Here is a 22,600-nt window from a genome sequence, read left to right as displayed (position 1 = left end):
GCAACACAGCTTCACTTTAAAGGGATCGTAGCCCTTATTTTCCCTTTGTATTTGTGTAATATACATATATTAAGAGATAACAGTATAAAATATTCTTAGTACAGGACTTGAATCAATTTCTATGATGCTTGCAGAGCTATTTACAGTAGTTAATATTAATAATCCAATTTCTGCCTCCCGATTCTTTCCTGTCAATCCTGTTGACATGTGATGCTGGCACAGTGGCACAGAAGCTGGCACATTGCGTTTACCATGTGTGTGTCCTCTGTATGTTCTCCCAGTGTTTGAAGGGTTTCCTCCAGGTGCTCACGTTTCCTCGTACTGTTCAAAAACATACTATCAGATAAATCCTGCCATAGACAAACCACCCACCTGCACAGCAGCCAACCAATCATCATCATCATCACCATTTATTTATATAGCGCCACTAATTCCGCAGCGCTGTACAGAGAACTCACTCACATCAGTCCCTGCCCCATTGGAGCTTACAATCTAAATCCCCTAACATACACACAGACAGACAGAGAGACTAGGGTCAATTTGATAGCAGCCAATTAACCTATTAGTATGTTTTTGGAGTGTGGGAGGAAACCGGAGCACCCGGAAGAAACCCACGCAAACACGGGGAGAACATACAAACTCCACACAGATAAGGCCTTGTGAAATGATGAAAACCGCTGTCCCTGGCACTCCCCTTCATTGGCCAGCCAATCACAAGCAGCCAATGTAGGGAAATTGTTGTGATTGGCTGGCTGGCGAAAGAGAGTCCGGCTACTCCTGGGGTAGATTTATCAAACCCTTCAGAAAGGAAAAGTGGAGGTGTTGCCCATAGCAACTAATCAGATTCTAGCTATTATTTTATAGAGCGTGCTAGATACATGATAGCTTAAATCTGATTGGTTGCTATGAGCAACACTCCACTTTTGTTTTTAGAAGGTGTGATAAATCTACCTGGTTGTTTATTTCACATTGGAGAGCGGTAGAGTGTGGGTGCGTTGTTTTGAATCTGGATTCTTTTTCTGTATTTCCGATTAGACTACAAAGTAAAAAAAGTTTGGTTTTAGTGATAAACAAGGGATTTGGGGTCTCATGTATGTTAAAGGTGTGTTTGTCTTTTTTTTTATCTGCGAATCAGAGTCGTCAGACAGTTGAGAGGTGTACTGTGCGCACTTCCTTGACGGCCTGGAACATTAGCGAAAAATAGGTGCGTGACTTCACAAAACAGCATTTGTACCGCAAGCCCGAAGTTTTGTACTGTCATGTACCCCTTTATGTCATAGATTTTCCATGGAACACCGTTAAAAAATAAGTAAATTAAACACAGTTGGTAACAAGATACTGGGCACAGACAAAACTGATGTCCAGGTTAGAATCATATATATATATATATATATATATATATATATATATAGTAAAACTCTTTTTAGCAGAAACATAATTTCTGTACAAATTAAACACTCCAACCACTCCCTCCACCTGCAGCTGATACTTTTCTACAAGTAAGTAGTATAAATGTTGAGTAATATGGCTGATTTACATCTACTTGACTGCAGGATCGTGCCTGGGCCATGATACTCTTCTATTATCTGCTGTTAAAACTGTTCTTCCTTTCGGTTTGATGCAGAAACTAAATCTAAAAATATAGCACCAATAAAACAGCAATCCACGGCGCTACACCTACAGTATATCGGTGGCGGGCAGGGTTGCCGGGCAACCACATGGAGGTGGCAGTTATACGGCTTAAATCAAGAATGTTACGAGCTATCAAACTCGAAAAGGTAGAGAAATTACATTGCTGTATAATACAGATGACAACAGACACAGGTCTATCGAGTTCAAACTTTCATAAATTCTGTTTTAGTTAAGTAAATTGTTTGACAGTGACTGATCTGATACTAGAGGAACAATTCTTCTATCAACTATGGCTGGAGCCAGGCGCGAGGTGGGAGAGGGAAGCCCCGGGGGCACACAGCCGGCTGCATCCCCTGTATGTGCGCTTACGCGGCCGCATCATTTCATCAGATGCGGCCGCCGGGGAAAATGTTGTATATTGCATCCAGGGAGCGGCCGGCCGGCCGGCCTACCCCCTGGCCCTAATAGCGGTCTGACTGAGCGGCCCGGGGGGGGCGCTGCCCCCCTGCCTCCCGGGCCAGCCCGCCCCTGGCTGGAGCAATTCTCTGAATGTTAAACACCAGTACCACGTTAGCTAGGAAGAAACCCTAAGCCTTGATGGTGCTTGTTGTGTTGCCTCTCAGCCTTACCCCCTCGCACCCCATTTCTTTCTCTCTCTCCCACTGGAAGAAGAATTAGCACTGACTTTAGCTGTGTGCTGGAGAGTAGCGGCCATTTTCTTGTAGTACACATCATCCTGCTGGAGAGCGATGGCCATTTTTGTGTAGCACATCTCCTCCTGTTTAGAAGGCGTGCTACATGAAAATGGGCAACGCTCTCCTGGATGTGGATATAGGCATTACTTATGTTTCTCCCATGTGGGTGAGAGAGAAAAAAATGGGGGAGAGGGGTTGAGAGATAGAGAGAAGGGAGGTCAAAGACAAAAAGTGTGGGGAGAGTGGAGGTAGGGGTGTGGAGGGACAGGGGGACAGAGAAAGAGGGGAGGAAAGGGAGAGAGATGGGGGAAGGGTGGTGTGAAGGGTTCTGGGGAGAGGTGAGGTGCGAGAGGTCTATGTCATATATATAGTATATATTTAAAAATATTTATTTATTTATATATATATTATATATATATATATATATTCATATATATATATATATATATATATATATATATATATATATATATAAATATACACAGACATATATATATATATATATATATATATATATATATATATATATATATATATATATAAATTTCCTGGTGTTCATGGACTGGGTGGCAAGAGGGCATCTGCCAGTGCCATAGTGGGCTACCTTGGACTAGGTCTCTGGGCTACCCTGCATTTTCTGCCTTTCCTAAAATTAGCCAGCTAGCCTGGTACTGCTGGACATGAAGTAGATCAAGTAAAATTGATAACACAGACAGTCCCCTTCTCAAATTCTTTCTTTTTCAGGTTTGCACCCAGTTTAAAACAGTTACTTTTTCAGACCAAACCACGTCTTGCTGTCAACCACATGTTCTGTGATATTTTTGTATCTGGAACAAGGATTGGAAGCCTATTAATAATGAATGAAACATTGGACAGGTTTTCAGCCACATATAAACGTCCCTTCGGCAACGAAAGACAAATTAATGGACAGTGATGCAGGATTGGAGAAATTACATTTTAATGTTCTTCTGCAGATCAACTAATGTTCCGAAATAAAATGAGCCTAATTTTAATCTAAGTCTACTTTGCCCATGGTTGAGAAAAGTAGGGAGTTAAAAGGCCATGCACTTTGAAGGCAAAAGAGATAGCTAAGGTCAGACACTTTGGCTATATATAGAGTATTATAACATTCTCAAATATTTATTGATATGTTATCACATATTGTCTGAATATCGGATATGTTATGCTTTCGATAATTGTAATGGCAAAATAGAAGAGGAAGAATTTTCCTATGCATTCCTGACTCCAGGAATATTGCTAGTACCTGGCACCAGGGGACAAGGCCTGTGTCGAAAAGGGGTGGAGTCTAGCAATTTCTGAACGGAGGCCGTGATTTGGAGGTCAAATTGGAGGCGTGTCCTAATGTGCCTTCATTTTCTTTTTTCATTTGGAAAATTGGGACATATGGTCCCATGTGCATTTTAACTGATTTATAAGAAATTATTTGATATGCTTAATCTGCTTTGTGTCCTCAACACCAGCACAGCATTCAATACCAGACATGTCTGAGTCTATTAATGTTGATGTGTAAATTTAAGCCATGTTCATAGCAGAGGCTACGAATGTGATGAAGTTGTTTGATGGGTCAGGACGCTGTTTTTTTGAGCATGTAGCAACAACCCTGCCAGAGTATCCCAACAATCTCTTGATGTGTAATTCATTCGATAAATTTAAAAATGTCAAAATATAATTGTCTGTTGTGATAATTAGCGTTATACACATTCCCACACCCATGCAAATGGCATTCAACCGGCTTTTAGGGCCTTTTACATAATCAGGACAATTTGCCAATAATGTTAATATCTCAAGAAAAACATCCCCAGCAATAAGTTTGCAAATACAATTTTAAAACTATTAATTTAGTAAAATAATGATTTAGCATCTAATCTGAATATGGAACAGCCTATCCCATGACTAAAGCTGGAAATGTCTCAGCATTGCTACCTGTAACTGGATCACTTATAAATAACTTATTCTATAAATTTATTTCACTTAGCAGCATAGTGCGCAAATGTACTGAGCTTTGTATTGGAAATGTACTGCTGCCGCGTTAGAGGAAATTTGTTTCTGCAACTGTCTGAAGAAAGGAAATCCCACGCTAATTAAAGCTTTTTTTATCTGCGAGTGACCAACACTTATTTAGCCCTAATATACAACAGGAGAAAGTTACATTTAATCCTGTTTTGCTAAAAAGATTGATGAACTACATGAATAACGCAACCAGAAAGTAATTTAGAAAATCACAGATTGATGTGAATCTTGTTAAATCCAAGATTAGAGAATATATTACATCATGATGCTAAATATCTGATGTAATATCTCAGACTTTGTGGTGCCAGCTAGGAAGGGGGCTGGGTTACCTCATGCTAACATATGTCAGAAACAGTATATAAGAGCTGTATTTTAACTGTATTCTACCATCTGTACTTCTGGATGATCACTAGTACCTCCAACTAGTGTGTAATGGTTCTTGTCAGGACCCCTTGAGCAAATAAACTTCACTGCCTGAAGATTCAGCCTGACATCTATTATATCTTGTGACCAACAGATAAGAGCTTACACTCTAATCTGTTCCCCGGCTATCCTGTGTTGAACCCAGCATCTCTGTGTCAACGCTCTGCCCGCTACCCAGCAGTCCTGATCCATAGTAATTGGTCAGGAGGTACCAGCCAGTCCACAATAAAGAGGCTCTGCAGCAGCTATACCAGCTACCCAGAAGTAAGCAGCTCTAGGCGCTGTTGAATGAGCCTTGTGGCAGCCAAATTCTCCTACAGCTATCGCACAGTTGGCATGCGCAGTTGGCGAGTGTCTGGTAAACTGTGCAGTAAGAACATCCCTTCCTCCTCCAACAGACCACTTGGTAAAGTAATCTTATCAATAGTGAGGTCAGTCCGCAAAATAGCTGCCGAGACTTAGAAAATTTAATACTAAACGAAATGACTAAAAAAGCCAATAAAACATTATTTCTTTATGTTTTAAACTAGGCCTATAATTATTTTGTAACTGTTTCCCTTAATTGAAGTTGTTCCTTTAAGTTCTAAAGAGTTGCTGCTTTGGAAGGTGCAAGTAGCCGTGAATTATAACAGCTTCTAAATCAGTATGATCGCATCAGTGACCACAAGAAAGAAAATGATGTTACTAACTATGTATATATATATATATATATATATATATATATATATATATACCAATGTGGAAAAACTGTTTGAAATATTTATAGTTAGTTCTAAAATGAGAAAGGTAATAATTAAAATTTAGATTTTTTTTTGTGTCTTATAGGACCACCGTTTCCTTTCCAACCGTCTCCAATGACCGCTCAGCAGCCGGCAGAGTGGATGCGTTCTGGGAACAGGTAGATCTTGGGCAGACAGGCAGAATGTAGGCTGGGTTGTGCTATGTCTTTGTAAAACTTGAATGTATAAGCAGCATATCAGGATGGGCTTAGTACAGTTTATCTTATTTTCTCTCCGTCCATCAGTAACCTGCTGACCACTCATACCGGTGTCACCAGCTACCAGACACTTGGTAGTTGTAGGAGGATAGTCACTGCCCCCTCTGGGCTCCTTCTTCAGCACCTGGAACCGCTTAATTCTGGGTAATTGGTACAGCTACTGCAGCACCTCTTTGCTCATGATTTTGCGTAGCGGGCAGCACGTTGATACAAAGACACTGGGTTCAATAGACGACGGCCGGGGAACAGATTAGAGTGTAAGCTCTTATCTCTTGGTCACAGGAGTACAGCAGACAATAGGCATCGGACAGAGGTGTTGGCGATCATGCAGAAGTGCAGATGTAATACAATTTACATGCATAGTACAGCTGTTTTTAGCACATGTTAACGGGGAGTAATCAACTCCCTGCGCATACCTGACCCAACAAACTCTAAGATATCACATTTAGGGGTGTATTTATGACAGTGTCATCAGCCATAAACCTGGAGAAAACAGCTGCTTTTTTCGAAGAATGGCCAATGCACAATTTATGAAGGGGTTAACCTAGGAGAAATCAGAGATTTTGAGGGTTACCGGAGTCCCCATAGATCTCTACGTGGACTACGATGTTAGTAATTTACTCAGCCTTCACTGCAAACCAACGCCCATACCTTACCTGTGTCTATGGGGTCCAGCGAATGACCCCATGCATGACCATGTCTAATTCTATCATCGTCATCATCAACATTTATTTATATAGCTCCAGCAGATTCCGTAGCGCTGTACAATTGGGAACAAACAGTAATAAAACAATACCGGGTAATACATACAGAGAGGTAAGTGGGCCCTGCTCGCAAGCTTACAATCTATGGGACAATGGTTTGATACACAAGGGTAAGTGCTACATCATATTGCATATTTGTCCAGCTAGAATGCAAAGGTATTTAGTGGGCTGTGTGATCAACTATGTTGGTCAGAGGGTTGTTGTTAGCTGTGTAGAGGGTGGTAATAGGGTAACCTAGGGAGATTAAGAGGATGGTCTAGGAATATTATAAGCTTGTCTGAAGAGGTGGGTTTTCAGAGAACGCTTGAAGGTTTGAAGACTAGAGAAAAGTCTTGTGGTGCGAGGGAGGGAATTCCATAATGTGGGTGCAGCCCAAAAAGTCCTGTAACCGGAAATGGGTGGATATAATGAGAGTGAAAGAGAGATGCAGATCTTTTGCAGAACGGAGGTATCGAGTTGGGAGATATTTTGAGACAAGTGAGATGTATGTCAGAGCAATTTTGTTGATGGCCTTGTATGTTAGTAGTAGAACTTTATATTGGATTTATTGAAAAATTGGCAACCAATGTAGAGACTGACAGAGTGACTAGGCAGATGAAAAACTATTTGCAAGGAAAATCAATCTAACTGCTGCGTGCGATAGATTGTAGGGGCTCGAGTCTGATTTTGGGAAGATCAGTAAGGAGGGAATTACAAAAGTCGATGCGGGAAATGATGAGTGCATGAAGTGAGGTTTTTGCAGCGTTCTCTGAGTTGCGTATGTTTTCTGGAAATGTTTTTTAGATGATTGCATCATGATGTATATATAGAGTTGATGTGGGGAACAAAGAATAGTTGTGAGTCAAGGATTACACCTAGGCAGTGAGCTTAATAATGAGTGGCACTGCTTCAAAATGGTAAATAGACCCCTTAATATTTACTTAAGATGTTTCAAGTTAAAACAATTTACATCAGTCTGTGACTCCCCAAATTACTTGCTGTTTCAGAAAGTTGTTGTGCTTGATGCTTAATTAGCATGGTATTTTCTTTTTTTTAGAAATGGTATATAAACAAGGTGCCTCTAACATGGCATAGTGCCTCAGTAATCACTACAATTATAGTTAAAAAAAAACAACACATTTGCAACGATATACAGCAGGCACACCGTGTCACTAATAGTGATACATTTATACAACGCCAGACCAGACATTAACCGATACATGCCAACCTTTTGAAGCTGGCTTCCGGGAGCTGGGGGAGAAGAGGTGGGCGTGTGGGGGCGGGACTTGAAAATTCGCATCATTTTTGGCCCCTGCCCCACTATGAAATTTAATTCAAATAAATTCATGCCGTTAATTTCTGCAGTTTTTAGGATCTGGGAGTTTTGTCTACTCTTCCGGGAGTCCAGGAGCACTCCCCTAAATTCCGGGAGAGTAGGCAAGTACGCATTAACCTCTCTCCTGCCAGCGTGCCACACATTAGCTCCACAAGTTAACCCTTTCAGTGCCGCGTTGCCAGCCATTTTCAGCGCGTGTGGAAAAGACAGCTCTTATAGATAAAGTCAGAAATAGTTTTATTTAGATATAGGTTCTTTGTCAAGGACTGTACACAGCACACACCCAATATGCTATTTAAAGTGAAAGAAGTGCTAAAACCAAACTGATTACACAACATCTGAAAAATGCCGTATAAAGAAAAGTTATTAAACAACATAAATATTCTTTGTTATTTCAAAACTTTTCTTTGTGTTGCTATACCCCTTGTGCAATTAGCCTGTGCCGAGCAAGGAACGCCCCTGAACCCCCAACTTCAATCAGATGGTAAAAGATTCTGGTTCCCTATAGATGCTGCCAACTTGGCACACATATCCATGCACTTACCCACGAATACCAGACCAACATCGCTGTAGCGCTTTCATTTTATTCCTTATAGCAATTTTAATCGAAATGTATCCCAGATTTGCAATTTATTCCTAAGATCTGACAATAAAAGAAGAAGTCAGCGGACCACACCTGTCATTCTATGTACAGCAAACAATGAGCTCCGCAGACCCGGCCGTTATAGCTGCACAAGGAGAGATGTCCTTGGCTGGTTCTATCTGAACTGTGACACAAATAGTAATTAGGATGCAGTGATGGGGGAAGCATTATACTAACCTCCTTGTTAGACCTTTATTACAGAAAATAGGTCACTGTGTGTACACAAGGGAAGTCGCTGTACGTGTTAATGATGGATGGCTGAAAGAACTACAGCAGGTGATGGCTGTAGGGATTTGCCAAAAAGATCAGGGGGTAAATGTATAGAGCTGAGAGTTTTCCGGGGGGATTGAAAAGTGGAGATGTTGCCTATAGCAACCAATCAGATTCTAGCTGTCATTTTGTAGAATGTACTGAATAAATGATAGCTAGAATCTGATTGGTTTTTCAAACCCACCGGAAAACTGTCAGCTTGATACATTTACCCCCTGGACCAATTACCAGGACCCATGGCATGCCTGCTGACTGGCATTGTCAACAAACACTTGACTTGTATACCTGCAATAGCAGGACCAATTCCACAGCGCTGTACAGAGAACTCACATCAGTCCCTGCCCCATTGGAGCTTACAGTCTAAATTCCCTAACACACACACACACACACACACACACACACACACACACAGACAAACTAAGAAAATCATTGAAAAAATGTTTTATTATTTGAATATTGAAAGGTTTTTAAATTATTTATTTTTTTAATATTTTGCTTACAATTTATTTTTATTTTATTTTTTTATTACTGAATATGAAAGTCCAAATTTTCCACTGCCCACATGTGAACGGGTTAACAGTGTCATACATGCGCACATTGTCTGGCGCGATAACCCGACCGCTCCAGGCCCGTATCACCACGCCAGCTGAGGACTGATATTTTATTGATGAATTATGATGATAAGAGATTTTTTGGCTATAAAAAAAATCATACTTATTGGGGCATAATGATAAATATTACACTTATAAAACCACTGGGTGATATTACTGTTCATCGAGTGTCGAGTGTTGATACTGTAGGTTTGTGGTGTCAACAACCTACCTCATTTGTAAGTATCACAATATGTGAAAAGTTATCAAGGAAAACCAGCCATCTCTGGCGAATTTAGTGAATCTTGTTAACCTCTTATTTATCTTCTTTGATCTTATTTCTTTTGTGGATGCTGTTACTACTACTATGACTTTTGGAGAAATTGTGGTAGAACCTAACCATGTCTGTCAGTAAATCTTTATGAGGTTGTCAGTAAATATGTATTTTCAGTGCTTGTGAGTACTGCATTGTCCAATAGAAGAACAGCACCCCCTACAGGTGGAAGAGTGCAATGTATCACATCAGTCAGTCAACATTAACTAAAGAAAATCACTTTTTCAAATAAAGTGAATAGGGTGAGGGCCGGCAAATCACTTAGGATTTCTACCGAATAACCATTAATAGGGTGAGGTTGGCTATAGGAAACGACCAGACCTTCAATGCAAATCAATTACAGCAATAGCCTGCTTAAAACAGAAAATATATTTTTATATCTCTGCTATAAAATAGCATTACCTCATTATAGGAGCTGTGAGCGGAGACAGGCAGATCACACCTGTCCCTGTAGGCCAACTATGCATCCAGGGCTGCTGGTTTATAGCACAGATACAGCTAATATGTAGAGCCATATATTCAACTTGCATGTAGCTGTTTAAAGTTTATTAGCTCTCATCTGTGTAAGAGAAGGAATATCGGCTGTAGGACTTGTAATAGAGCCATATAGAATACCTACATAAGGGGCAATCTGCACCTCTCAGTCCTTAAATAAGGATTAAGTGGCCTATGTATCATTATTCGCCTCTCCTAGGTGAAAGTCTTCCCTGGGGTCCGACGCATGCGTGGGACTGGAAGCCCAGATATGAGCATTAAGTTTCACTGTTACTGAAAAGAGAAGTTTTTCGGGGGGCAGGTAAAGAGCATACTTGCCGTTAGGCTCCGCCCCTGTCAATCTTATGCCATTTAGGCCAATCGCAGCAGGGGGCGGGGCCACGATGCCGCGTTTAGTCGTCCCCCCCACCATCTTCAACAACGGCGACAGCTGGATCTGGGATTTTTGCCTGCTCTCTCGGGAGTCCGGGAGAACTCCCAAAAATTCAGGAGTCTCCCGGACCTTCCCCGGAGAGTAGGCAACTATGGTAAAGAGCCATATTCATTTTATAGGTAACTGCACTGAACAAAGTATTTATTCAATGAAAACTTTTTCAGCGGCCTCCTTTGGTTAACGTCATGCTGAAATTTAAATTTTAAAAGGAGAAGCATCGCAGCCGTATAATCGGTAAATAAGCTCCAACCTGCAAAGGCGCGGGAGAGCGGTCCCCGGTGAGAGTGGGCCGTACTTATCCCCTGAGCCCATTATCAGTTTATAGGGCAAAGCAAAAACACCTTCATTTGCCGGCAAAAGCGCCCATTTTCACAAAAGGGCTCTTCAAAAAAATAGGCCACTAAATCCCTTATATTTATGGTTTTATGAGGCAACGTTATGTTATCACAGAGATATGTATATACATTCTGTTTTAAATAAGGCTGTTCCTGTAAGCTAGTGTTTGGAAAGTTACACTGACACAAACTATCCCCTAAACCTAACCTTTCACCCCAAGTATACACTTATTAGTATCGAAAAATGATAGCATTGAGAACACAAAGGCAATCCCCATACCCTGACCCTTAGCCTCTAAGGATTTTAAAAGGTGATCCCCCCCTTCCCCCTTTAAATTACACTCGCCGCCGAACTCCTGGGTTGTAGAAATGCAGCTCGGGTGTCGGTGGGGAGCCTATTTCGGGAAGACGCGCACAGGTGTGATACCCTGCATACCACATACCATACTTGCCAACTCTCCCGGAATGTCCGGGAGACTCCAAGATTCGGGTTGGACCTCCCAGACTCCCAGGAGTGTATGGCAATCTCCCGCAGCTGCCCACTTCCTAGTGAAGTGGGTAGAATTAGGTGCAAAATGCCGCGATTCTCCGTAAATCGCGGCATTTGGCCCCGCTCCTGCTGTAAAATGACAAGTTTGCGTCACTACGTCACGGGGCGGGTCCAAAATGATGCAATTTTCGGGTTCCCCCCCATCCCGCACGCTCACCTTTCCCCCGGCAGCTCCTGGACGCCAACTACAAGAAGTTGGCAAGCATGCAACATACTTGCTCACTTTATTTTACCAAGTGGCAAGTGCGGACGTGTGGCACCATGACACCCCCCTCGCACATACACACACAATGCCACAATACAAGATATCAGCAGGGGGAGGGGGGGGCAGGGCATTGATGACATGATTCGCAGTGAAAGGGGTCATCAAGACACCCTCCTGAATTTCGGGCACTTCTTTCAGATTCCCGGGGTAACAAGCCCTACTCCCGGATACTCCCCACTTCCTAGTGATCAAACAGTCCGTGGTTTGAATACGGTCTGTACTGCATTATTCCTATGGGTTCTCAACACTAACTTCTGACATGGACAAATGCAGATAAACATAATTCTCTCAGACATGTTTGTGTCTTTATCAATTATTTTTTGTGTGATTATTCCTGGCCACAAGTTGAATTTCAGCCCTGGTGCAGCAACATCCGGGGGTCACTTGCATAACTGCGAAGGGGGCGTGGTTACACCAGAGTAGTTGCTCCTCCCACTACAAGACAGTCCCTGGTACTATGTACCTAATCCCCCACCCCCTCTCGGCGTCCCTGATTTTAGGTGCTGCCATAATCCTGCTACGTGAGCAGTAGTAATATTTTGTAATGTAATCAGAATTGAAGAAGATGAAAGAAAGAATAATAACCTGTTTAAAACAGATCTGGTTAGATTTATCAAATACAAAAGTGGAAGCTGCTCAAATCAATTTATAGGCCATAACAGGTGCTAGATTTATCAAACCTTCTAAAACCGAAAAGTGGAGGCGTTGCCCATAGCAACCATTCAGATTCTAGCTATAGTGTTCTAGAATGTACTAGATAAATGATAGCTGGAATCTGATTGGTTGCTATGGGCAACGCCTCCACTTTTCTGTTTTAGGTTTGATAAATCTACCCCAAAGTATGAAACGTACCTCTCTGCTTACAACACCCTTCTTAGCTGCACAATTCTTCCACTTGGTGCCCACTGCATTGGCTGAGTGCCAGTCCTACCGATGCCCGGCTGAAGAATGTACAGGGGATGTGCTCCAAATTACACTGCCAAAACATCTGTCCTTTTAATGTCAGTAACGTGAGCATGTGCAGGAGTTAAATACACACTTGGGAGCATTTATAAATCTATTCCCTAGGTAACGGTGTAGAAGAGGTGATGCTGAATATAGCAACCAACACTGCCGGCAACATTTTAAAATAAGTTTTAGTTCTCAGCAATTGAAATCTGGCTTTTCATTCTCCCTGTGCAGCCGGCTTACACAGATGCGAATATCCTCTGGTGGAGATATTTTATTGTGCGATAGAAAATCTGCCTTATCGCCACATACTGATAAATAACCCCGCTCTCCCCCCCCCCCCAATAGGAACCTTAAAATGTAAATTGTCTTCAAAATAGATCATGTTTTCTGTGTAATGTCAAATATCTTTAACGGAGGCAGATAAAAGAACAGAAACATTACATAAACTGAATAAAAATTCTAGGAAAAGATTTTTCCCATCCAGAAAATCTAAAAATATATCTGAGCCGCACCTTCCCTATAAACACAGCAGCCACTCTCACTATTTCCCACTTCCCCTCCGCACATGCCAAATGTCATTTATTACACAGCTTGAATATTTCCTTTCTGGATGTAATATTTCCTGATTTGTATCTCTCTCTCTCTCCGTGTTCTCAGCTGCTGCTTTAAACCATCTGGGAGAGGGTGATGGCAATTTTGTCGCCGATGCAGGAACATCGTTGAAAAAAATCAGTTCCACCGACACAAACATTGTGGGTACGTCTTTGTAAATACACCCGGTATCTAACCATCACCATCTAGAGGCGGCTTCCAAACTCTCTGGAAAGTGCGAGAACTGATACCATACTTACTTACCGACTCTCCCAGAGAGTCTGGAAGACTCCTGAAATTCGGGTCAGTCTCACGGACTCCCGGGAGAGCTGGCAAGTCTCCAGCATCCCGCAATTGCGTGGCTAAAATGATGCGATTCAAGGTGAATCTCGTCATTCAAAACGACAAAACGGCATATTTGTCGCGGGGCGGGGCCAAAATGACCCGTTTGGCCGCGCCCTGCCCTCTCCCATCCTCTAGACACTCCCCTCTCCCGGATACAACTTGACTGATACCGCCAATCGTTGCCGAAGTGGCGCGTGGAAGCTGGCGTGTCCGCTCAATAATGTCCACAGGAGATGAACACTCAGATTTTTGCTTTAAATCCACTAATGGGAAAAATGTCTAAAATTAGATTTCATTTATTTTAAAATGTAAAAGAAAAATGTTTTAAATGTTATTGAATTGAAATGATGCTTTATTCTCTTTGATTTGTTTCAGATAGATAGACAGACAGACAGATAGATAGATAGATAGATAGATAGATAGATAGATAGATAGATAGATAGATAGATAGATAGATATGAGAGATAGATAGATAGATAGATAGATAGATAGATAGATAGATAGATAGATAGATAGATAGATAGATAGATATGAGAGATAGATAGATAGATAGATAGATAGATAGATAGATAGATAGATAGATAGATATGAGATAGATAGACAGACAGATAGATAGATAGACATGAGATAGATAGATAGATAGATAGATAGATAGATAGATAGATAGATAGATAGATAGATAGATAGATAGATATGAGATAGATAGATAGATAGATAGATAGATAGATAGATATGAGATAGATAGATAGATACGAGATAGATAGATAGATAGATAGATAGATAGATATGAGATAGATAGATAGATAGATAGATATGAGATAGATAGATAGATAGATAGATAGATAGATAGATAGATAGATAGATAGATAGATAGATAGACATATAGATAGATATGAGATAGATAGATAGATAGATAGATAGATAGATATGAGATAGATAGATAGATACGAGATAGATAGATAGATAGATAGATAGATAGATAGATAGATAGATAGATATGAGATAGATAGATAGATAGATAGATATGAGATAGATAGATAGATAGATAGATAGATAGATAGACATATAGATAGATATGAGATAGATAGATAGATAGATAGATATGAGATAGATAGATAGATAGATAGATAGACATATAGATAGATATGAGATAGATAGATAGATAGATAGATAGATATGAGAGAGATAGATAGATAGATAGATAGATAGATATACACATCAAATGTCCTCCCAGTGATTGTACAGTTACAAGAAGAGGGGGCACACACGATCTGAACACCATTATAGATTAAATATAATTAGAGTATTATCCCAGTGGAGACGGAGGCTGTACATCCTACAATGTCACCAGTAATGGGTGTTGTTATTGCTGAGGGGTGGCAGTGAAGAGGTTAACTGTGTCTCTATCCCTCCAAAGTAATATCTCCCCAGGAAGCTCACAGCGGTTTCCTAAAAATAATTTCTGCAGGTTCAATAAAAGCATCAGCTTCAAAGAGCGGGATTTGGATTCCCTGTTCCAGACCGGCTGATGGGCGGCTGAGTGCCGGAGGTGGGGGTCACTCCGTCTAAAAGTTATTCTACATCTTGTGAGAAGCTAAAGATTGATACACAGGAAGCCAATCACTAATATCATCCTGTACTGTCTGTCACTACATTGCACTCGCTGCTCATCTGTCAGTGTCAGTGTAGAATGGGGAGTAGTGTAGGATGTGGAGCAGTGCAGAGAGTGGAGCAGTATAGGATGTGGAGCAGTGCAGAGAGTGGAGCAGTATAGGATGTGGAGCAGTGTAGGATGTGGAGCAGTGTAGGATGTGGAGCAGTGTAGGATATGGAGCAGTGTAGGATATGGAGCAGTGTAGGGTGGGGATCAGTATAGAATGTGGAGCCGTTTTGAGATTGGAGCAGTGTAGGATGTGGAGCAGTGTAGAGTTTGGAGCAGTGTAGAGTTTGGAGCAGTGTAGAGCGTGGAGCAGTGTAGGATGTGGAGCAGTGTAGAGAGTGGAGCATTGTAGAGCGTGGAGCAGTGTAGGATGTGGAGCAGTGTAGAGTGTGGAGCAGTGTAGGATGTGGAGCAGTGTAGAGTGTAGAGCGTGGAGCAGTGTAGGATGTGGAGCAGTGTAGAGAGTGGGGCAGTGTAGGATGTGGAGCAGTGTAGAGAGTGGAGCAGTGTAGAGCGTGGAGCAGTGTAGAGTGTGGAGCAGTGTAGAGCGTGGAGCAGTGTAGAGTGTGGAGCAGTGTAGAGTGTGGAGCAGTGTAGAGAGTGGAGCAGTGTAGAGCGTGGAGCAGTGTAGAGAGTGGAGCAGTGTAGGATGTGGAGCAGTGTAGAGAGTGGAGCAGTGTAGAGTGTGGAGCAGTGTAGGGTGGGGATCAGTATAGAATGTGGAGCCGTTTTGAGATTGGAGCAGTGTAGGATGTGGAGCAGTGTAGAGTTTGGAGCAGTGTAGAGAGTGGAGCAGTGTAGAGAGTGGAACAGTGTAGAGGGTGGAGCAGTGTAGGATGTGGAGCAGTGTAGAGAGTGGAGCAGTGTAGAGTGTGGAGCAGTGTAGGATGTGGAGTAGTGTAGAGAGTGGAGCAGTGAAGAGTGTGGAGTAGTGTTGAGCGTGGAGCAGTGTAGGATGTGGAGCAGTGTAGAGCGTGGAGCAGTGTAGGATGTGGAGCAGTGTAGAGAGTGGGGCAGTGTAGGATGTGGAGCAGTGTAGAGAGTGGAGCAGTGTAGAGCGTGGAGCAGTGTAGAGTGTGGAGCAGTCTAGAGCGTGGAGCAGTGTAGAGTGTGGAGCAGTGTAGAGTGTGGAGCAGTGTAGAGAGTGGAGCAGTGTAGAGCGTGGAGCAGTGTAGAGAGTGGAGCAGTGTAGGATGTGGAGCAGTGTAGAGAGTGGAGCAGTGTAGAGTGTGGAGCAGTGTAGGGTGGGGATCAGTATAGAATGTGGAGCCGTTTTGAGATTGGAGCAGTGTAGGATGTGGAGCAGTGTAGAGTTTGGAGCAGTGTAGAGAGTGGAGCAGTGTAGAGAGTGGAACAGTGTAGAGGGTGGAGCAGTGTAGGATGTGGAGCAGTGTAGAGAGTGGAGCAGTGTAGAGTGTGGAGCAGTGTAGGATGTGGAGTAGTGTAGAGAGTGGAGCAGTGAAGAGTGTGGAGCAGTGTTGAGCGTGGAGCAGTGTAGGATGTGGAGCAGTGTAGAGAGTGGAGCAGTGTAGGATGTGGAGCAGTGTAGAGAGTGGAGCAGTGTAGAGTGTTGAGCAGTGTAGGATGTGGAGCAGTGCAGAGTGTGGAGCAGTGTAGAGCGTGGAGCAGTGTAGGATGTGGAGCAGTGTAGAGAGTGGAGCAGTGTAGGATGTGGAGTAGTGTAGAGAGTGGAGCAGTGTAGAGTGTGGAGCAGTGTAGAGTGTGGAGCAGTGTAGGATGTGGAGCAGTGTAGAGAGTGGAGCAGTGTAGAGCGCGGAGCAGTGTAGGATGTGGAGCAGTGTAGAGAGTGGAGTAGTGTAGAGTGTGGAGCAGTGTAGGATGTGGAGTAGTGTAGAGCAGTGTAGGTTGTGGAGCAGTGTAGGTTGTGGAGCAGTGTAAAGAGTGGAGCAGTGTAGAGTGTGGAGCAGTGTAGGATGTGGAGCAGTATAGAGCGTGGAGCAGAGTAGGATGTGGAGCAGTGTAGAGAGTGGAGCAGTGTAGAGTGTGGAGCAGTATAGGAAGTGGAGCAGTGTAGGATGTGGAGCAGTGTAGAGAGTGGAGCAGTGTAGAGTGTGGAGTAGTGTAGGATATGGAGCAGTGTAGAGTGTGGAGCAGTGTAGAGTGTGGAGCAGTGTAGAGAGTGGAGCAGTGTAGAGTGTGGAGCAGTATAGGAAGTGGGGCAGTGTAGGATGTGGAGCAGTGTAGAGAGTGGAGCAGTGTAGAGCGTGGAGCAGTGTAGAGTGTGGAGCAGTGTAGAGCGTGGAGCAGTGTAGAGTGTGGAGCAGTGTAGAGAGTGGAGTAGTGTAGAGCGTGGAGCAGTGTAGAGAGTGGAGCAGTGTAGGATGTGGAGCAGTGTAGAGAGTGGAGCAGTGTAGAGTGTGGAGCAGTGTAGGGTGGGGATCAGTATAGAATGTGGAGCCGTTTTGAGATTGGAGCAGTGTAGGATGTGGAGCAGTGTAGAGTTTGGAGCAGTGTAGAGAGTGGAGCAGTGTAGAGAGTGGAACAGTGTAGAGGGTGGAGCAGTGTAGGATGTGGAGCAGTGTAGAGAGTGGAGCAGTGTAGAGTGTGGAGCAGTGTAGGATGTGGAGTAGTGTAGAGAGTGGAGCAGTGAAGAGTGTGGAGCAGTGTTGAGCGTGGAGCAGTGTAGGATGTGGAGCAGTGTAGAGAGTGGAGCAGTGTAGGATGTGGAGCAGTGTAGAGAGTGGAGCAGTGTAGAGTGTTGAGCAGTGTAGGATGTGGAGCAGTGCAGAGTGTGGAGCAGTGTAGAGCGTGGAGCAGTGTAGGATGTGGAGCAGTGTAGAGAGTGGAGCAGTGTAGGATGTGGAGTAGTTTAGAGAGTGGAGCAGTGTAGAGTGTGGAGCAGTGTAGAGTGTGGAGCAGTGTAGGATGTGGAGCAGTGTAGAGAGTGGAGCAGTGTAGAGCGCGGAGCAGTGTAGGATGTGGAGCAGTGTAGAGAGTGGAGTAGTGTAGAGTGTGGAGCAGTGTAGGATGTGGAGTAGTGTAGAGCAGTGTAGGTTGTGGAGCAGTGTAGGTTGTGGAGCAGTGTAAAGAGTGGAGCAGTGTAGAGTGTGGAGCAGTGTAGGATGTGGAGCAGTATAGAGCGTGGAGCAGAGTAGGATGTGGAGCAGTGTAGAGAGTGGAGCAGTGTAGAGTGTGGAGCAGTATAGGAAGTGGAGCAGTGTAGGATGTGGAGCAGTGTAGAGAGTGGAGCAGTGTAGAGTGTGGAGTAGTGTAGGATATGGAGCAGTGTAGAGTGTGGAGCAGTGTGGAGCAGTGTAGAGCGTGGAGCAGTGTAGGATGTGGAGCAGTGTAGAGAGTGGAGCAGTGTAGAGTGTGGAGCAGTGTTGGAAGTGGAGCAGTGTAGGATGTGGAGCAGTGTAGAGAGTGGAGCAGTGTAGAGTGTGGAGCAGTGTAGGATGTGGAGCAGTGTAGAGTGTGGAGCAGTGTAGAGCGTGGAGCAGTGTAGGATGTGGAGCAGTGTAGAGCATGGAGCAGTGTAGGATGTGGAGCAGTGTAGAGTGTGGAGCAGTGTAGAGTGTGGAGCAGTGTAGAGCGTGGAGCAGTGTAGGATGTGGAGCAGTGTAGGATGTGGAGCAGTGTAGAGTGTGGAGGAGTGTAGAGCGTGGAGCAGTGTAGGATGTGGAGCAGTGTAGAGTGTGGAGGAGTGTAGAGCGTGGAGCAGTGTAGGATGTGGAGCAGTGTAGAGTGTGGAGCAGTGTAGAGTGTGGAGCAGTGTAGAGCGTTGAGCAGTGTAGAGAGTGGAGTAGTGTAGGATGTGGAGGAGTGTAGAGAGTGGAGCAGTGTAGAGTGTGGAGCAGTGTAGGAAGTGGAGCAGTGTAGGATGTGGAGCAGTGTAGAGAGTGGAGCAGTGTAGAGTGTGGAGCAGTGTAGGATGTGGAGCAGTGTAGAGTGTGGAGGAGTGTAGAGCGTGGAGCAGTGTAGGATGTGGAGCAGTGTAGAGTGTGGAGCAGTGTAGAGTGTGGAGGAGTGTAGAGCATGGAGCAGTGTAGGATGTGGAGCAGTGTAGAGAGTGGAGCTGTGTAGCGCTGCACTCAGTGTGCACCTACCACTCATTAAACTCCTGCCATTACCCTCTACTCATCTGCTGCGACACTGCAAAACTAAGGGCTCTATTGATTAAACGGCAGAAGTAAAAACAAGTGTTTGGCTAGAGATGGGGTTTTGCCCTATACACCAAGGATGCTCTGCTAGCGGTCACAGTGCTGTCGCTGGCAGTGGCCCCTCCATCTGATGTATGCAGACATCGCTGTATATGTAGCCTCACCATGATGCCATTACAGTCATAGGCTTACTCTGTGGCTCCTATTGTTAAGAAAAAATCTCTTGCAACTAAGTAGAAAAACAAGGCCGGCTGTTCCTACCGGTGGCCGGGGCCAGAAGGAGATCCGCTCCACTTGCTATTTTTGTTTATATAATTTTGGATATTTTTATACTATCTAAAGAGAGATATTTCTACATTTAGAGCTCGTGCAGACGGCAGAGATGCAGTGAGCTGGCCAAAAATACAATTTTATTTTTAAAAAAGGACTTTTAAAATTAGTTCAACATTTTAAAACATTCATTTATTAAAAAAAATGATTTAAACCAGGAATAAAGCATTTTATTTATTGATTTTATTCTTTTATCGCCTCTTGAGATGGCGATAACAGAACAGGTACGTTTGTTAAATAGGATTCGTCATACAAAGGCAGTGAGTCGGGATCCTGCCGGCTGGGGAAACAATGACCACCTCCAGCTAAAACAACTCAGTAGGATGCGTCACCCCCTCTGCCCCAATATGTGCGGTAGCCCTTGTACTTTTTTTTTCGGCTGTAGATTTCTGGTTTCTTAACGCTGACAGAACCACAAATGCACAAATGACAACTAAGTGGTCTAGCACAATAGGGATTATACATATATAGATAAAACCGTACAAGTAAATAATGCTACAATACATAACTAAACTAAACGCAAAGTATTTATGCCACAGAGACATCATATAAAGTCTTGAGCATAGTTCTTGAGACCCAATTTCTAAACATTAACAAGATAGAAATATTCATGAGAAGATCTAGTAAAGTATGGGCTATAAACAAGAAATTCAGCAGATTTAAAGGCTAGAGGCTTCTTTTCATTTGCATTTTTTTCTCCAAATCCTATTGAGCAACAAAAAGTTACAGGACGAGTGCAAATTATCTATATAACATGAACCTGAAGGTAACGTAAGAGGATTCAGGGAACATTCTCCCAGCATCCAGTACTGTGCAAACAGAACCTTTACCACTAACAATGAATGTGACTACTAAAATATAAAAAAAAAAAAAAAATTCTAATAAAACAAACATTAATCTGGACATTAATCAGACACAATAGATTGACCAGTTCTTCTCTGCCATCAAATTCAATGTTACTGTAGATTTAGAAGTTATGAATCCCAAACATTGGGCGTGAAGGGGTTATTACCGACCCCAGGCAGCTGCAGACTCCCAGTAGACCCACCTCTAGACTGTCCCCTAGTATATGCTGCGTTGCCCCAGACAGTCTGACACCCAGGGGGTGCCCCCTCCATACTCCCAGGGAGACCTTAACTTCTGGCTTCTGCAGAAAAGAACTTTGCAGCCCCTGGATGCAGCCACATTGAACCCCCAGGAAACATCCCTTCTGCAATCATCAGGTGCAAAGATGCATCGTCATAAAATGATGTGTTGATTAGGGTAATGGAAGTGGCCTGGATGAGGCTGCTCACCTTTATCTGACGTGTGTGGCGGTGTCTGCTCCCTCCAGCTGCTAATCACAGGATGCAATAAGGATAATGTCTTCAGCGCTTCCTCTTGTCTTCCAGAGGTGATCAGCTGAAATGTTCTGGATGGAATAGCCCGGATGTGTTACTGTCTGCCTCCCTGCCCATGGCTTGATCCTTACTGATCTCAGGCTGGCTTGTCCCCAGTAACACAGCCTCATCTATCCGTGTCTCTCCCTCCCTCACTTGCCCTTTCTCCTCCACCTCCCTTCCATTCTTGTTTTTTTTTTTATGTCTGTCCCTTACTGTGTCTCTCTATCTCAGCTCATCTCCCACAGACACTCACAGCTCTCTCTCTCCCCTGCTCCCACAGGCTCTCTCTCTATATTTCTTCTTTATTTCCCCCAAGTCCCCTTCCGCCTCCCACTTTACTGCATCTTCTCAGATTCCATCTCTCACACTTGTTTTCATTAAAAGTAACATAAGTCACCCTGAGGCGTTGGGAAGGTGACCCTGCAGTCACCCTGCCAGGAAAAGTGCAGAGCGCAGGGTGTCTGTGTGTGTCAGAAATATCTCTCTGCCTAAAACACTTCTCCTGCTGCCCACACCGTGTAATTATCTAACAGAAATAATGTGAATTTCAGCCTGTTTCTTACTCCCATCTCTGCCTCCAGATGAACATTCTCCTCCCAGCCAGGATGTGGATGCTTCACAGACTGTTAGGAAATATAGGATGATTCTCCTATAAGGCTCCCACGTTGCCCTTTATCTGGGCATGTTAATGAAAACTTCACACTGCAGTGATGTATATATACAGTGTGCAGCGGATTGTTCCTAAACTTCCTCAGCTATAGAAGCTGTAAGCCGGGAACCTCACTCAGAAATGCAATGCATAGTTTATACACACTGCAGCACTGATTGTTATGTAACATGTCTCTGGATTATGGTACTTCCATCATCATCATCATCATCATTTATTTATATAGCGCCACTAATTCCGCAGCGCTGTACAAAGAACTCACATCAGTCCCTGCCCCATTGGAGCTTACAGTCTAAAATCCCTAATATAGACACACACTCACACAGACAGGCAGACAGAAAGATAGGGAGAGACTAGGGTCACTTTTGATAACAGCCAATTAACCTACCAGTATGTTTTTGGAGTGTGGGAGGAAACCGGAGCACCCGGAGGAAACCCACACAAACACAGGGAGAACATACAAGTATTTTCCATAGGAGTTGTACTGTGAAGGACTTCTCAATAGTCTTCAATTAAAATTGTTCATTAAAGGGCCACTAACTACAAGATTTCAGTGGATACAATATGACAACATAATGTGTAATATTAATACTGGTAAATATATACCGTATATGTAAAAGCAGGACACTTAGGTGAGGATAATAGGGGCAGAATTGCAGGGGTGACAGGATACTCCATTTTTATCTGTCATTGCACTGCACGGGCTGCACACCTACCACTGCTCTGCACACCTACCACTGCTCTGCACACCTACCACTGCTCTGCACGCTCTGCACACCTA

General features: G+C 43.4%; 1 protein-coding gene across 2 annotated transcripts in view; it reads right to left on the bottom strand.

Annotated features, from left to right (window-relative positions):
- The window catches only part of ZBTB7C (zinc finger and BTB domain containing 7C), a 179,722-nt gene extending 157,974 nt beyond the window's left edge, over positions 1 to 21,748 (bottom strand). For both annotated transcript variants that reach the window (XM_075185919.1, XM_075185926.1), the window contains exon 1: positions 21,066 to 21,748. The gene's annotated coding sequence lies outside the window, so the exon portion shown is untranslated. The remainder of the gene's footprint in view (positions 1 to 21,065) is intronic.
- Positions 21,749 to 22,600: the final 852 nt, after the last annotated feature.

Source organism: Mixophyes fleayi, chromosome 1, assembly GCF_038048845.1.
Source record: "Mixophyes fleayi isolate aMixFle1 chromosome 1, aMixFle1.hap1, whole genome shotgun sequence".
Taxonomy (NCBI): domain Eukaryota; kingdom Metazoa; phylum Chordata; class Amphibia; order Anura; family Limnodynastidae; genus Mixophyes; species Mixophyes fleayi.
Note: the sequence above shows the minus strand (reverse complement) of the source record. Positions and strands in the feature narration are given on the sequence as shown.